This window comes from Malaya genurostris, chromosome 2, assembly GCF_030247185.1.
Source record: "Malaya genurostris strain Urasoe2022 chromosome 2, Malgen_1.1, whole genome shotgun sequence".
Classification (NCBI taxonomy): domain Eukaryota; kingdom Metazoa; phylum Arthropoda; class Insecta; order Diptera; family Culicidae; genus Malaya; species Malaya genurostris.
This window is the reverse complement of record NC_080571.1, coordinates 342930666-342948051: the sequence shown is the minus strand read 5'-3', so window position 1 is coordinate 342948051 and position 17386 is coordinate 342930666. Positions and strand designations below refer to the sequence as shown.

General features: G+C 37.3%; 1 protein-coding gene across 3 annotated transcripts in view; it reads left to right on the top strand.

Annotated features, from left to right (window-relative positions):
* The window catches only part of LOC131431886 (uncharacterized), a 380408-nt gene that overhangs the window by 283761 nt on the left and 79261 nt on the right, over positions 1-17386 (top strand). The gene's annotated exons all lie outside the window — the stretch shown is intronic.

Genomic DNA, 17386 nt, shown 5'->3' with positions numbered 1-17386 from the left:
ACTTACTGGTTTGGAATAAACATTAACCATTTTATACTACTACAATAACTTCAATTATTGCTGAAAAAAAAACCTTCCGAAACAAAACTCACCAATTGTTGATAATTCGCATTTCGTTCAATAAAATTCCCTTAATCGCCAGCATTTCGAAAATAATACCCCAATCATATCCAGAGTATTATTCCTTCCATTATGGGATTGCTCGGAATTGTTTCCCATCATCTCCAGAGCCGTTCCGTTCGGTCCATTGCCCGAAAAAACCCTCATTATCCGAAGAACTTTATTATGATGCTTGTTTCGCCATCAGCGGAGGTGCAGAGGGGGGGGGGGGGTGGTTGGAACAGCTTCAGTTATCGCGTCGTTCAGTTGTCAGTACCCCTTCAGGATCAGCATCCTCCACCGGGACAAACATAATTGCCATCATCTCGTACAGCTCAGGAAGCCACTGTTGTTTACATGCACAAGCTCTCAAGTGGCTGACATTTTTATATCAGCTTCAACTAACAATTTGCAGTGACGATGACGACGACGACGACGACGACGACGACGACTCCAACGATGATAACGATGATGGTTCTAGAAGACTGCCAGACTACTCACACGGGATAGAAGGTATCTCCCGTCCGCGGAAGTGGTTACAGGTTGCATACATCTTGGTACGGTGGGAAACAAGTCATCTTCTAGCTCTAGTGTGGCGCTGTGCGATTTTCAAGAGTCGAAAAAAGAATACGAAAAACGACACACCTGCTGAGCGCCGGAATGTGGTTTCACTTTGATGACTGTTAGGTTTGGCTTGGATTGAAACAACACCGGAAGAAACACGGTAAAACACTTACGGCTTGACTGCTTTATTCTCGATTAGCTTTCCCGAGAGTGGGACCTTTTATGAGCTGTGCGTGTTCAGTTCCGTTGAGGATATGTCAGTTTTTTTTTTTTGCTACTTCTGTTTTTCCCTGCATAACGAGCAAATGGTGGAAATCCAGCCAGTTGTTTGAGGCATTTGAAGCAGAAATTCATACCTTTTTTTATTTTAAATGTGTAACAGCAGTCATTTTATGGAAACATCATAGAATAACGTGCAAGTGGCACTGTTCTAGCTTTGAATAGCATGGTGTAAAATTTCCACTGCAAAGGTTTTGAATTATTATCCAGTCATCCAATGAAGCCTCGGAGCAGAAAACGATATTATTGTACACTCTAACTCGGAAGCTGAAGAAACCTCACCCTCTATATATCTGATTATCCTGATAAATGTCCATAATATAGAGTCCCAAATGCAAAAATCAAAACTTAAAGTTCTATTTCTAAGATTCTAACTTCAAAGAAAACATTTGAAATTCCTTATAAAAATTCGAAAGTCCAAGGCAAAAACTCTAAACTAAGAGTTCCGAGAACGAAAATATAACATTCGTAACCCGGAAATCAAAATTCAGAAACGTAAGCTAAGATACATTATTTTATAGTTCACAATTTCCTAATTCGAGGTCCAAGTAAAAGAAATTCAAAATATCAATTCCAAGATCCAGAACCCGAAAATGAAAAATTAAAATCCGAAATTTGAAAATCAAAATCCGTACATCAAAAATCAAAATCCCCAAAACAAAGTCAAAAATTAGAAAAGTCCAAAAAGTCCTAAAAAAGAGTCCAAAACCTCTAAAACCTTTAAAACGTCTAAAACATCTGAAACGTCAAAAATATATGAAATGTCTAAAACTCTGAAACCTCAAAAACGTCTAAACTATCTAAAACGTCTAAAACGTCTTAAAAGGTCTAAAACATCTATAACGTCTAAAACGTCAAAAACGTCTAAAACTTCTAAAACGTCTAAAATGTCTAAAACGTCTTAAACGACTGAAACGTCAAAACCGTCAAAACGGTCAAAACCGTCTAAACCATCTAAAATGTCTGAAACCTCTAAAACGCCTAAAACCTCTAAAACCTCAAAAACGTCTAAACCATCTAAAACGTCTAAAACGTCTTAAAAGGTCTAAAACATCTAAAACGTCTAAAATGTCTAAAACCTCAAAAACGTCTAAAACTTCTAAAACGTCTAAAACATCATAAACGACTGAAACTTCAAAACCGTCAAAACCGTCTAAACCATCTAAAACGTCTGAAACGTCTAAATCGTCTTAAAAGGTCTAAAACATATAAAACGTCTAAAATGTCTAAAACCTCTAAAACGTCTAAAACGTCTAAAACGTCTAAAACGTCTAAAACGTCTAAAACGTCTAAAACGTCTAAAATGTCAAAAACGTCTAAAACGTCTGAAACGTCTAAAACCTCTAAAACGTCTTAAACGTCTAAAACATTTAAAACCTCTAAAACCTTTTAAACCTCTAAAACCTCTAACACCTCTAAATTGGAAATTGGAAATTGGAAATTGGAAATTGGAAATTGGAAATTGGAAATTGGAAATTGGAAATTGGAAATTGGAAATTGGAAATTGGAAATTGGAAATTGGAAATTGGAAATTGGAAATTGGAAATTGGAAATTGGAAATTGGAAATTGGAAATTGGAAATTGGAAATTGGAAATTGGAAATTGGAAATTGGAAATTGGAAATTGGAAATTGGAAATTGGAAATAGGAAATTGGAAATTGGAAATTGGAAATTGGAAATTGGAAATTGGAAATTGGAAATTGGAAATTGGAAATTGGAAATTGGAAATTGGAAATTGGAAATTGGAAATTGGAAATTGGAAATTGGAAATTGGAAATTGGAAATTGGAAATTGGAAATTGGAAATTGGAAATTGGAAATTGGAAATTGGAAATTGGAAATTGGAAATTGGAAATTGGAAATTGGAAATTGGAAATTGGAAATTGGAAATTGGAAATTGGAAATTGGAAATTGGAAATTGGAAATTGGAAATTGGAAATTGGAAATTGGAAATTGGAAATTAAATATGGGACAAAAAATCGGTTTCATCTATTTAATCATACTTTTTCTTCGTGGATTTCACGTGTCTAGGGTAGCTTAATTGGCAATCGATTTCTCCAGAGGGAAGAAAATTATGCATTCGAATTCCGTCTCTGCGATTCCGTTTCGCAAATTTTTATTTTGCAGTTACATTCGTCAATCTGTTTGCCTTTCTCTATAGAAAGGTATTAGAATTGCTGGAAAAACCGACTTTCGAACGGAGCCTCGGAGCCCCATAGTGTTATATACCATTCGACTCAGTTCGACGAGATCGAGATGTGTGCGTGTGTGTATGTGTGTGCACTTTTAGAAGATATTTGAACGCGCTCAATTTTCTCAGAGATGGCTTAACCGATTTTAACAAACTTGGGCTCGTTTGAAAGCTACTGTCGGGCCATTGATCAAGTTCAAAGATCAAATGGCTGTGACTTTTGGTTCCGGAGATATGATTGGAAATTGGAAATTGGAAATTGGAAATTGGAAATTAGAAATTGGAAATTGGAAATTGGAAATTGGAAATTGGAAATTGGAAATTGGAAATTGGAAATTGGAAATTGGAAATTGGAAATTGGAAATTGGAAATTGGAAATTGGAAATTGGAAATTGGAAATTGGAAATTGGAAATTGGAAATTGGAAATTGGAAATTGGAAATTGGAAATTGGAAATTGGAAATTGGAAATTGGAAATTGGAAATTGGAAATTGGAAATTGGAAATTGGAAATTGGAAATTGGAAATTGGAAATTGGAAATTGGAAATTGGAAATTGGAAATTGGAAATTGGAAATTGGAAATTGGAAATTGGAAATTGGAAATTGGAAATTGGAAATTGGAAATTGGAAATTGGAAATTGGAAATTGGAAATTGGAAATTGGAAATTGGAAATTGGAAATTGGAAATTGGAAATTGGAAATTGGAAATTGGAAATTGGAAATTGGAAATTGGAAATTGGAAATTGGAAATTGGAAATTGGAAATTGGAAATTGGAAATTGGAAATTGGAAATTGGAAATTGGAAATTGGAAATTGGAAATTGGAAATTGGAAATTGGAAATTGGAAATTGGAAATTGGAAATTGGAAATTGGAAATTGGAAATTGGAAATTGGAAATTGGAAATTGGAAATTGGAAATTGGAAATTGGAAATTGGAAATTAAATATGGGACAAAAAATCGGTTTCATCTATTTAATCATACTTTTTCTTCGTGGATTTCACGTGTCTAGGGTAGCTTAATTGGCAATCGATTTCTCCAGAGGGAAGAAAATTATGCATTCGAATTCCGTCTCTGCGATTCCGTTTCGCAAATTTTTATTTTGCAGTTACATTCGTCAATCTGTTTGCCTTTCTCTATAGAAAGGTATTAGAATTGCTGGAAAAACCGACTTTCGAACGGAGCCTCGGAGCCCCATAGTGTTATATACCATTCGACTCAGTTCGACGAGATCGAGATGTGTGCGTGTGTGTATGTGTGTGCACTTTTAGAAGATATTTGAACGCGCTCAATTTTCTCAGAGATGGCTTAACCGATTTTAACAAACTTGGGCTCGTTTGAAAGCTACTGTCGGGCCATTGATCAAGTTCAAAGATCAAATGGCTGTGACTTTTGGTTCCGGAGATATGATTGTATAAGTGACGTAACCGACAAAACACGTTGATTTTTACCGCTCTTATACATATGCCAATATTTTGGGATCACTTATAATTTTGTAAAGCGCTAGCGCTCAAAAGTTTAAGCCCCTCGAAAAAAGTCCTCATGCAAAATTTGAGCTAAATCGGACATGCGTAAGAGGTGCTGCCCGGCGGTTAAGGTTTGACAATTTTCGATCTTGAAAAACACCATAGGGGGGAGTACATGAAATTTCCAAAATTGAAAATTTTTTTTGATGTCGCAACTCTTGAAACTGCATGAAACATCGAAATTTAGTGTCATCTCAAATAAAAATTTTTGAAAAAATCAACTTTCTGGGAAAAAAAGTCCCAAAAGGTCGATTTTTTGAAAAAAAATTTTTTCGAGATGGCACTAAATCTCGACGTTTCATGAAATTCTAAGACTTTTGTTATCAAAATTTTTTTTCTATTTTGTAAATTTCATAAATCTGAAATCTGAAGATCATGAGAAAAATCTAACAGCAATGACTGATAATGTGATTTGCTAGATTTAGAATGGATTTTTAGGTTTTGAAACATTCTCTTTAAAATTCCTACGCAAAGAAATTATTCATTTGATGACACAAATACCAAATAATAATATTTTGAGTGTTTAGAGCTATGAATAATTAAGTTATGAGTCAGAACAAAAATCTATCATGGGTAGTATAGCCAAAGGGGAAAAAAAGAAAGAGCTAATAACTACAAAAAATAAAGATTACAAAAATAATTTTAAATAAGAATAAAGAAAAAGTTTAAATAAGATAAGAAATTATGACAAAAAAATCTAATGATTAGAATTGATGATGCCAATACTAAAAAAAACTCAAACAAAAAAACCTGGGGCCAACAAAAAACGCCTAATTATGAAAACCTCGGACTCCGTCGCTAAATTCTGGCTTTTGTGGCAGTGGCAACAAAGAATTTTCAATTTTTATCCATCGAAGCGCAACAATAAACATTCCGAAAGGCATAATAATCTTCTGTTGAACAACTTGCCTTCGCAGCTTGCTTCCATAATCACTCCGGAGGCTGTTTACGGTCAGCAAAGCAAGCTTGCTTTTTCAAAAGATCCAATCCGCCTCCGGTCGATGCGATGCGGTGCGGTGCGCTACCACAATCCATATATCACGTGGCAGCAGTTTTTACCGTTCCGTTTCCTCTTTCGCAAACACACTGCCACAACATTCCGGAGAAACGTAAACCCTGAGTCTGATCATCGACAGTGCCGTCCACCGTATCGTGGGGCGGCAAGGATAACACCCCGGGCTCTGTTTTATGAATGAACCACACTCGTTCGTTCGGCTGAACCAGAAATGGAACTGACTGACGAACAAAAGCTTTCTTCTCCTCCGCGCTACAACTTCCGTTAGCTCAATTTGTTGGGGACTTGCTGAAATATTGGGCTAGGGGGGTTTGGAGGCGCTCACGCATACAATGGGGACCTCACGTGGTGCACGTTTCTAATCCGTACCTGCTCCGGACAGACCAGCTATTCCGGTGCACTCCGGTGTTTCTGGTTTTTCCGAGCTGCCAACAAGCGAGTTCAACACAAATATTTAGTTTATGCCAGTGTGTGCTACGTAGGTTAACCGTTTTTTTTTTTTTGGAAAATGATTGCCGCGAGCATGGCGCTAAAGAATAGAACACTAGCAGACCCGAGCCTGCCATAACACGGGTAATGAAATTGAATGGATAAACATGGACGGAAAAAGGAAAATTGATATTGAATCGTAGAATTGTTTTCTTCAGCCTGGACGCCTGGTTGCGGTTGATATTATCTTTTCATCATTCGAGGCAAGGGCGCCGGGTTTTCGTTTACTCTAATCAAATTTCAAGATTGTGATTATGGTCGAAGTCGAAGTCGAAGGGAATCAATTGAAAAACCAGTTGGAAGTCGCAGATTGAATTTCCGAAAACCGTCTGATAAGCAGTCGATTCTGTATGCATAACATGTTTCGAATGCGGAAAATATCAACACATAACAATACACGGAGTGATGTTCCTTCGAAGTTGGTTTCTATGACTAAACTTGTTTAGTGCAAGTTCTGTCAAAGTTTTCACTTAGTCTACAAACTCGGTTTTGTTTCCATTATCGACACTCTAAAACTGGTTGTGAACTTGCCAAAGACGCTTTCGAATCGGCGAACCGGTTGTTGCTAGAAAAAAAAATTATTTCATTATCCAACGGTTTTAAATGACCAGCAGATAGTGAATATTAGAAAGGGCAAAGTGAAAAGCATCCAACAAAAAATCAATGCAATCTTCAATTGAATCGATGAACGGCTACTTATAAACTGCCGTTTTTTTTCGAAATTTGTAAAGTTTACAAATTCTGTTTTCCGTCTTTCTGGCAATTCACGGATATCCTTTATAAAAAAAATCGAATCGCTCAATTTTTAGGCTTCATAACAATTGGAAAAGAGCTGGTCAGTCAGGCCATGCTGCATCGACCGGAGCAAATAGTAATCGGACGGAGCAATCTCTGGGCTATATGGCGGGTGAAGTAGAGCTTCCCATTTGAGCGTTTAGGTGTATGTTTTTTTACCGGTGTTGCAATTTGCATTGCATTTACCGGTATTCTGAATACCGCAAAAAAAACGCAAAATTACAAAAAATATTTTTTGTTTCCAAATATTTTAAAAAATTCATGAAATACCAAGACGATCAAAATTTTTTGGGGCTTGGAAAAAGTTTGAGAATTCCGGGATAGAATTTTTTTATATGCCAAATGTCTTGGAAACGCATGAAACGTCCAGATCTGATGTGATCACGAAAAATGTTTTTTTGAATAAAATCAAAAATTTTCATGTATTCATGTATTTCTAAGACAAAACAAGGAAATCACATAACTGTAAAAATTCTCACGAAAACAACCGCGTAAGTTCCGAAATCCGTGTAAAAACGTATAAAAAACGCTTAAAAAGACCTCACTGTATTACTCAGTCGTGCTTTGCCACTTTTCTTGTAAGCTCGGCTGAAACGTGATTTTTCAACTCGATTGTAGCAGTTCATAATACACCACACCGTAGCTGGTTTCACCATATACAGAGCATAACTTTCCGGCCTTCGATGATAATGCATGGCCGGGGCATCGGGCAACGTTTAGATTATCGTAATTCGATGCAAAAAAAACCTTTTCCGTATGTCTCCTTGGCCCTTGTTGTTCGAAGTCCCTTACTTTCAAATCATACGGCACCCAATTGCCTACCATTCGGATCATTCCTCTTTGCCTTTAAAAGGTAGCAAATGGCCAAATGAGTAACTGCGAGTGGTTTTGCAAGCTCTTGCGTTTAATTGCGAGCAATTGTTCTCATTTCTCCGCCGTCAAATTTTGATGGCACTCCAGCTCGTTTTTCGACTTCCAAATCAATATGGCCGCTTTTATATCGCGCAAACTACGTCCGACACTCGGCTCGGCTCGGCTAGATCATGCTCACCATATGCTTCTACCAGAAAAACAATACTTTCAACAGCTTTTTTCTTCATATAATGATTTTTTCGCAAAAAAACACTATATTCGACCTTTCATTTGAATCTAAGTTTGTGAAAATCGGTTCAGCCATCTCCGAGAAAAATGGCCGAGCATTGTCATGCTGCAATACGTACCGCGCAAAAAACCGAGTAGCTCATAAAACATATTTTTTGTTAACAAATGTCTTGAAAAATTCATGAAACACCAAGACGACCAAAATTTGTTTGAAAAAATCAACTTTGGAGCTTAGAATAAGTTTCCGAAATTGAAATTTTTTTTGATACCAAATATCTTGGAAACGCATGTAACGTGCAGATTTAATGTGATCTCAAAATAAATTTTTTTTTGAAAAAAATCAAAATTTTCCCATGTGTCAGAAATTTTAGAATAACGCCCGATCTCGCCAGATTTCATGTATTTCTAAGACAAAACAAGGAATCCCCATAACTGTGAAAATTCGCGTAAAAAACCACGTTATTTCGGAAATCCGCATAACGCATAACGCATAAAAACGCTTAAAAATATCTCAGTGTATTACTCAGTCGTGCTTTGCCACTTTTCTTGCAATGCTCGGCTCTAACGCATCAATTGTCGTCGGTAGATCTCTCTCGTGTTTTTTAACTCGGTTGTAGCAGTACAGATTACACCACACCGTAGCTGGTCTCACCATATATCTAGCATAACCTTCAGGCCATGAACACTTTGAACGGTCATCGATGATAATGCCGTTGTCCGACGATTTTAGATTATCGTAATAGACCCACTTTCCATAGCCAGAAACAATTCCGTGCAAAAAAAAACCTTTCCGTCTGCTTCCTTTTCGCTTGTTGTTCGAAGTCCCTTACTTTCAATTCATACGGCACCCAATTGCCTACCATTCCACAGTGGTCCGAAACGGGAAATTAGCGTGACAAAAATATTTTCACTTTTAAATATTTGTTTTTTGTAGTTGGTGTCTTCACAAAAGTTGTTTGAAATCAAATGAAAAAAATTACTAGGGTGGTCCTTATTTAGATTGAAATCTGAAATCTAACTGTCTTAATTGTACTCAAAAATGATTTTGTTGTTCAATAAAGTTGTAGGAAATTTTATTGTGAGTAACTTCGCTGAAAAAAGCACATCTCTAACTCTTCATTTGATCGAGTTACATCAATTTTCCCGAGTAAAAGTAGGGTGGCTCCTGAAAATCACTTGTTTTGTTCTAACTTTTTTGTGAAACGTTTCACCGAAAAGTTGCCTTTAGAAGAGTTGTTGAACTAATTATTGTGCACAATTTTGCTTAACCAAGCTTTTTCATATGAGATACCAGTAAAAAGTTATGATTGTTTTTTAATCAAAAACTGGTCATGCTGCAAATAAGCCAGATCGATAAAAATGTATCCTATGCGGTTCCTGAAAGGTCATAATATAAGTAAAAATTTAAGAGGAAATTGGAAGGGTGTTATTTTCTTAACTTATTTAAATTAGTTTTAAAAATACATTCAAAAAACTCAAAAACATTGCATAACTCTTAAACGCCTTAACGTATAAACATACTTTCTTCAGCAAAACAATAGTATCGAATTAGTTACGATACTCTCAGCAGCTTTGTTCTTCATATAAAGATTTGCCTGCAAAATAAAAAAGTTTCGCATTTCCGTAGTAAAAAAACCTGTTTTAATCCACCTAGTGGTGTAATGATGCCTTTCTCATATATAATACTGGGATTTTCTTTTCATAATGTTTCTCTTCGATTTTTGAAAGAAACCAATGGATTCTTTGTGCATTAACTAATATAACCTGTAGAATGAAACTGTGCTTTGTTTGCGTAGGTCATCCTTAAGAAAAAGAAGCACCGGAACCCGAGATCCGGTAGAATCTAAGTCGGTTCGTACAGCCACCAACTAACAACGATGTACAAACTCTACTAGTTTTTATTCAAAATTTTAGCAATGACTGAGTGGAAATATAGATCGAAAAAGTCCGATGAGAGTATCTTTTCAATCGGAATATAGCATACTGATTTTTTTTTTGGAAATAAAATACAGAGATCCGAAATGTGAACGATGCGTGTGAGATGCGCATTGTTTTGCCTGTTTGTATTAACCATATTTCACCCGATGGTTAATTTTCTTGGTAAAAGAACATTTGTGTCTTTCAAACTGCCTGATCTGATTTGGAATTCTTAGTCACCGAGTGCCACGGGGTGAGAGGTTAAAACCTGTTTAAAATTAGCTACTATGAAAATTGCACTGAATCTTTGTTAATTAACTCAAATTCCCGTCATCGATCTTCAACAAAGAGAAAAACAACGTCTGGCTTTCTTAAATGAAGCGCGAACAAAATTATTAGCATCCCACACATTAATTCCGGCAGCCTCGGTCGAGAGATTTCTTCGGCATTCATTATACTCACTTGAAGAACATTCTTTCCAAATTGCTGTAGGGCAAATCTTGGACTTCGGTTTGTTCAGTTTCTTTTGTTCATTGCAGGCATTCACTGTTCGCTGAATCCACCTAGAGATTGTTACAGGAGCAAACATTTCTAATTTTCATCTGCTTTGAAAAACAGAAAAATTCCCAATTCAAAATCGACTCTTCCCGAATCGGAACAGTTTTTGCGACAAGCCGATTTCGGTCGCACCAGAAGAGTCACGCTTGTTTCACCTCTAATTAAATGCCGAAGCGTAACATTTGGAAGCTCGTCCGAACGACGGAATTTTGGCTGGCCGGCAGCACTTTTTCCGTTCCACCTACGCCAGCACAAACACGCCTCACTGCCATCGTAATCAACCACAGGCATACAATTTAATTTACCGCAACAGCTTTGTAATGTGCTCCGAGATTTTTCCGTAATCACGTCAGTGCCACGTGGCTTTTGCACAAAATTGGTGTGTTGTAATGGAGTCCGCCTCGGTATGTATGTTCATTTTACAGGAGGACACATCGTCGGAATACTGGCATTACCCTCTAGATCTTACCCATAAATTAAGGTTTTTTTTTCTTCTATTTGGTGGTATTTCGAGTGGCTGTTCCACGAAAGTCCTTTGTCAAATCTACAACGGGTTTGTGAACTAATAAAAAAACTGCTCACATAAATCATTCCATTATGTTACCGTTATTACATGGTGTAATATTTATACCGCTGAAGGAATTACATCCAATCCTCTCGCCAACTAAAGGATGAAAACACACGATGATGATGATGATGATGATGAGTTGCGGTACGAAAAATGGTCCAAACGATGGAGCCAACATCTCAAAGGCACCGGGAATGAACGGGCTGTAAAATCCAATCGACATCAGCAGAAAGCCCTCGATTGAAGAACACCGGTCGAAGATTTATGACAGTTTGGGTTAAAGCGCGCTGTTGAACTAGAAAACACCGTAAGGCTATCCCGGAGAAGGATAGAAATTTCATTTTGACATTAAATGTAGCAAATCTCTGCTGACCTGATTGAGAACTTTGAAAAGAATGAAAATCAATTTCCTTACCATTGAAAATATTTTCAAAAATTTATGATCACAACTTCAGTGGAATGAAATAACTCAAAATTGAATTTTTCTAGAATGTTTGGTATGAACAAACATTACGGTGAAATTCAGTGTCAAAATAAGGTGCGCAAAATTTAAAAAAAGGATGAATTGAAACCGACATTCCAAAATACGAAATATTTTCAGTGGTTGAGCGCAGTGGGCTTACGACACGGTTTTATTCGCCAGTAAAACAGGCACTGTATGGTTATAAACCATGAGTGTGTTTAATTGACTAAAATGAGGAAGACACATTTGTGCATGTTGTTTGAGACGGTCAATTTGGTCATTCAATTAGTAACCAAAACGCTCTCATGATTGATTCTCTCGCCTGAATTCTTAACATATTTTTTGGTTTAGAAGTAAGTTTCGGAAATCAGTTCCAGAACAGGTTGCAAGTTGCAGATTCAACATTTGAAACTAATACTCTGGAACTTAATCCTAATTCTTAATTCTGGAACTAAATTTTTGAAACTAAATTAAGTGTCTTGATTTATGTTCAGAATTCGAATCCAGAACTCTGATTTAGGATTTCAACACTAGAGTTCATAAACAAAATTCAGGGTACGAACTTACCATCTAGATTATGGATCTAATTGGTAAAGCCGGAGTTGGACTTCTGAACCAGACTATAATAAGACTTACTGTATGGCCCTCTAAACACAGTGGAGGTGTACTATACTTCTTATACAAAGGCAGTAATCTCTTCTGGAGACACTCAGATCGATAGATTTCTGCATTTATAGTTCCGGTAGTGTAAAAAATGGTTGACTTCAAACCACAGGAACATATTGCTTGCCATACCAGTACTTTTCGACCGAATTTCTCCTCTTGAATCGATCTGTCCGCATTGCTCACATCCTCCTCAACGACAACAGTAAAGTATTGTGGACCTGGAAGGGCTGTTGAGTCCTCCTTTACATAAGTCTCATCGTCCATCAAAACGCATGCGTCCGGACACTGCAAAAGACGCGATTACATTTTCCGGGCCCTTGTTGCTGCTCGCTTCTTCTGTTCTACACTTTGTTTCGAGATTTTCTGCTTCTTGTTGGTCTTCAGGTGATTTCACCTCTTGATACGCTGGATCATTCCGACACTCGTTCCTGCTTTTTTGGCCAAATCACGTATTGACATTGATTTGTTCTTCATGATTAGAGATACCACTTTCCGGTCCAGTTTCGGGTTAGAAGAACCGGGTTTTCTACCTCTTTTAGGTAGCTCATCCAAAGAATAGTGTTCCCCAAACTTTTTAATGGTGGTTTTAACACTGGCATGATAAATTAAAACCTTTCAATACGCGACATTTTGAAAACGCAGAATTTCAAACGCACAAGCAAGTAAACAAACGAAAGCTGACAGCCAAACGCAAAGCATGCTGTGATCTGAGCAAAAAAACCCAGCACAAATACATGCGTACAACACAAATGTATGTGGATAGCTTATTTTCGATACATTTCCTACATCGCGCTTGTACGCAGCATTCTGGTATGTTTGAATACGGAGTTACTATTGCTCTCATCAACCAAAATGTTTCGCAAAATAGATGAGTATTTCTACAGTAACTCTTCGTTTTCGATGACTAATAGTATCGATATTGGAAAAGAAATAATTTTAACTTTCTGGAGATTTCATTGTGAAGAGCGGACTTTTATTCGAAGCTCAATTCATCGCATACAATACGGCAATGATGATTTGAAACATTGAAACAGCATAGAAATCTATAAAACCTTAAGACCTTTCATTTGGATTCATTCTATCATTTATGAAAATTGTCCTAGTCATCTCTGGGAAATCTACGTAAGCTCAATTTTGGAGTTTTTGACCGCTACTAAGAAGATTTTCCTTTTGTTCGTCGTCACTTCTGATGACGAATTGAAATTTTCAATACTCGTCACCCTGTGTTTCCAGTCCCGGAAGTTAGATTAGTTGAATACAAGTTTATTGGAATTTGGATCAGCTATCTCTGAGAAATCGATGTCAGTTACATTTTGAAATTGTTGATAGCTTTCTCTGATGCTTCCGAAACCACTATTTATGGATAATCACAAATAGGCAATAAGACAAAGAATCACTCAAATGTGCGCACTAGAAGAGCTTACTGTATAGTTTGAAAGTAAAGGGTGATTTTTTAAGAGCTTGAGAACTTTTTTAAACAATAAAACGCATAAAATTTGCAAAATCTCATCGGTTCTTTATTTTAAACGTTAGATTGGTACATGACATTTACTTTTTGAAGATAATTTCATTTAAATGTTGACCGCGGCTGCGTCTTAGGTGGTCCATTCGGAAAATCCGCTTTTTTATCGACAAATTTTGTTCAGCGATGAGGCTCATTTCTGGTTGAATGGCTACGTAAATAAGCAAAATTGCCGCATTTGGAGTGAAGAGCAACCAGAAGCCGTTCAAGAACTGCCCATGCATCCCGAAAAATGCACTGTTTGGTGTGGTTTGTACGCTGGTGGAATCATTGGACCGTATTTTTTCAAAGATGCTGTTGGACGCAACGTTACAGTGAATGGCGATCGCTATCGTTCGATGCTAACAAACTTTTTGTTGCCAAAAATGGAAGAACTGAACTTGGTTGACATGTGGTTTCAACAAGATGGCGCTACATGCCACACAGCTCGCGATTCTATGGCCATTTTGAGGGAAAACTTCGGAGAACAATTCATCTCAAGAAATGGACCGGTAAGTTGGCCACCAAGATCATGCGATTTGACGCCTTTAGACTATTTTTTGTGGGGCTACGTCAAGTCTAAAGTCTACAGAAATAAGCCAGTAACTATTCCAGCTTTGGAAGACAACATTTCCGAAGAAATTCGGGCTATTCCGGCCGAAATGCTCGAAAAAGTTGCCCAAAATTGGACTTTCCGAATGGACCACCTAAGACGCAGCCGCGGTCAACATTTAAATGAAATTATCTTCAAAAAGTAAATGTCATGTACCAATCTAACGTTTAAAATAAAGAACCGATGAGATTTTGCAAATTTTATGCGTTTTATTGTTTAAAAAAGTTCTCAAGCTCTTAAAAAATCACCCTTTATTTGCTTCTTTTTGCATCGTCACTTATAAAAACACATTCTTGATATTGAAGGTTTTAACACTCGTCACTCATTAATTCCAGAACACAAAAATGAATCCGGACTGTGAATATGATAAGAGAAATGTAAAAATCGATCTCTTCCCCGTAACACATAGAACTTCTTGCTTCTAACCCCCATATTCCCATCCAAAATGTATGACTATTTACTTAAATTGCAAATTATCAGGTGTCTAACTTTGTTTCCGCCGTTGTCCGATTGGTGACTGTACCGGTTGAGGCTGGTCAAAATACATAGATGATAATGCCTTTAAAGTGAGTGTGTACAGTGCCTAACGAATTGTCATCGCCGTTTCAGTGACAGTTGTTCTTGTTTTCGTATTATTCACGCTCGAAAATGTCTGTTTATATGCCCAATTCTCGCCATTTGCGGAAAGTTTTACTTTTCTGTTACAATTCGAAAAAATGCAGCTGAAGAGCATCAAATGCTCTCAGAAACTTACGGTGATGCTGCTCTTAGTAAAAGAACGTGTCGGGAGTGGTTTCAACGTTTTAAAAATGGTGATTTCGATGTCGATGACATGGTGATGGAAGAGAAAAAACCTTCAAAGATGAACAACTAGAAGCATTGCTTGATGAAGATTCGTGCCAAACCCAAGAAGAGCTTTCCGAATCGTTGGGAGTGAGTGAGAAAGCCATTTCAGAACGTCTCAAGGCCCTGGGCATGATTCAGAAAGAAGGAAACTGGGTGCCGTACTAGTTGAAACCGAGGGACATCGAGCGCCGTCTATTTGTATGTGAACAACTGCTTGAAAGACAAAATCGTAAGGGGTTTTTACATCGAATCGTAAGCGGTGATGAAAAGTGGGTTCGATACGATAATCCTAAACGCAGAAAATTATGGGGAAAGCCCGGATATGCTACTTCATCGAAGGCAAAACCGAATACTCACGGCGCCATTTATCATTTATCAATCATAGATGTTTTCAATACAAATTTTGTGGTTATGATAACTGAGAAGTCCAAACCGCTCATTTTGATTCCAAACCGGTCAAAAGGAAACGGTTTTTTCCCATTTAAAAGAAATTAACGAAGAATAATTTCTTTATTTACCCTCTAAGAGAGTGAATATCTAGTGTATCATCTAACGTATCAACATATTTATGCTACATGCCGTCGGAAATATGATCATCAATTTATGATAACATTTCCAGTTGTATGACCCAATCACAAATAATTCCCAATTAAAGTTTTCTGAAATGTTTGGTATCAACGAGTACAAAGAAAATACGCCTTTGTTGTAGTTGGGTAGGTACAAAAGGGTAACACATGACATATTTCGTTCATTCTAGCCTGGCCTGCTCTGTAAAGCAAGTACATCATTCCGGCTGGTTCGGGCCCAGAGCTCAATTTCAATTCCAGTATCAAAAATTCAGTTCAGTATTGAATCAACTGCGAGATGTTCGCAGAACCAGTTTCCCTTGAAAAAAAAATCAAATGCGTCATCCTGCTGCTGGTCGTTTGCATTGGAGCAAAATGCAACGAACAGTGGACAACGATGGGGAACATTATGCAAAGTCAGCCCTGCTAATGGCTCCAAATGTTATCTAAAGAACTATAAAGATTGCTTCTTTGCAAATCGGTGATAAAAATCATCAGTGCATAGTGCAAATCTAGAATAATTTGGTTAGCTTTGCGAAACTTTTCCCTGTGCAATATTCGCACCAAACGAGTGGGAATGACGCCAGCATTTTACTGCTTCGCGTTCGAGCAAAATGCGCCGAACAGGTAACGGGTCATTTCGCCAAAACCATTTCGCCGAAAGGTCATTTCGCCGAAAGGGTAATTTCGAATACATCATATTATTTTTGTGTGTTATTATGCCTCCTGTATAACTGATGTGGCGCAGCCACATAACCGAAACCAATATGGCGACGCCGGCCAATTATAATAATAAGACAATTTCGGGAATCGGCGACCCTTTCGACGAAAGGGCTTTCGGCGAAATGACCCTTTCGGCGAAATAACTTTAAGCGAAATGACCCTGATCCCGCCGAACAGTGTTTAATATCGTGCAGACACCAAATTCTATTATACATATTTTTACTCAATTTGTTCCACGTTAACTGTAGAAAATATTGGCTTTCTATTATTTAATTCTTGAATTTCTTGAATCCAAGTTCATAATTCGAACCTGCTGCTTGCTGAACCTAACTCGGATTCTGGAACTAGAATTTCGAACTGAATTCAGTTTTCTTATTCAGGTTCGAAATTCAACTTCAGAGTTCAGTTCCAGAAACCAGTAATCTGCATTCTGTAGTTGAATTCTTTTCCTGAATTCTAAAACTAATTTCATGAACTTAATTCTCGATTTGGATTACAAACCTGAAATTTGAGCTTGTCCTAGTTTCCAAATTCTGGAATTCAGTTCCAGTTCCCTAATCCTGGCCCATGATTTAAGTTTTGTGTAGATAAACAAGGTATTTTTTTTTTTATTCAATATTATAATATAATTTTTAAGGCACACTGCTTAAGCTCTAAGATGCCAAGGATATTTACTAATCTTAATTACGACTATATTAAAACTAGAATAGTATCATTATGTAATGCCGGTGAATTGGATATTGCATGAGGGTCTTCCATATGGCGTTTGCAAATATCCATGTTGGCCGCATCCTTCGGTCCGTGTGGGTCCGCGGGAAACACCCCCAGGCTACGAAGGCCTGGCGGGTGGCCCGCATGCTGGTTTTCGACTGGAGCGGTCTTCCCTGGACGATGATGGTGATGTTACGGA